Source organism: Elgaria multicarinata, chromosome 8 (assembly GCF_023053635.1).
Source record: "Elgaria multicarinata webbii isolate HBS135686 ecotype San Diego chromosome 8, rElgMul1.1.pri, whole genome shotgun sequence".
In the NCBI taxonomy this organism is placed as follows: Eukaryota; Metazoa; Chordata; class Lepidosauria; order Squamata; family Anguidae; genus Elgaria; species Elgaria multicarinata.
Window position 1 is genome coordinate 93,898,346 of NC_086178.1, and position 948 is coordinate 93,899,293.

The window sequence follows — 948 nt, forward strand, 5'->3', positions numbered from 1 at the left end:
CCTTGGGCAGGGTTCTCACTCAGAGGGAGAGAAGAAACAGCTAAAATAAATAGAACCAGTTCTGCTGAAAACTGAATATTAGAAGAATTTGTTTAATTATAAGCTCTTATCAGCTTGTATAAGGTAAATTGAACTGTTGTGTACAGACAGTAGCATTTCAAGGGGGTGTAGATTTTTTTTTTTTGCATTTTTGATATTTGTACTAATTATATTATTGCAGGGCTAATACTCTGAACTGTTGTGTTACTGGTTGGGGATTGCCCTGTGAAATAAAAATGGAGGGGAAAAATCTACAAAAGGGACTTCCGAAATACTCGGCACCTGGAGATACAGAACCAGGCGGGACTGGGCTACAAGCAAGAGATCCATGTTTTTGTTGTTTGCACATAGAAGGACAAATTGTGGCATGTTTCTGTAATTGGATGTTTATTGTAATTAAGCCCCATAGGACCCACACGAGTAGAACTTATACCAACAGACTGCCTTTGTTTTTCCCCCATGGCATGAAGAATGGTGATTGAGCGCTTCCCGCTCTCGCCCCTGCCCCCGCGCTTGTAATAAGCGCAGAAACGGCTCACGTATAGTTTGTTTCTACCCCGCCCTCAGGAAGGCAAAGCAATGATGGGGAGAGCTCTGCCTGTGGAAGTTCAGCCTGTCGTGTAGGTCTTAAAGGCAAAGAAGCCGGCCAGCCGAGGGAAAAGGGGGAGGGGACGAAGCTGGCAAACCAAGAAGAGGAGGGGATATTGGGGCCCCATCCCCCTCAGCACCGAGGAGTACTGGATGAGGAAGAAGCCTGATTCTTCTCATTTGAAGCTTGGGCGAACGAATCCTTCAGACAGACAGACAGACAGACAGGCGGGCGGGGAGAGAGAGAGAGGCCAGCAGCGGGAGGAGACGCGCCACTACCGGCGACTGAGCAAGTTCTCTCGCAGTCTTCTGACGCTATTA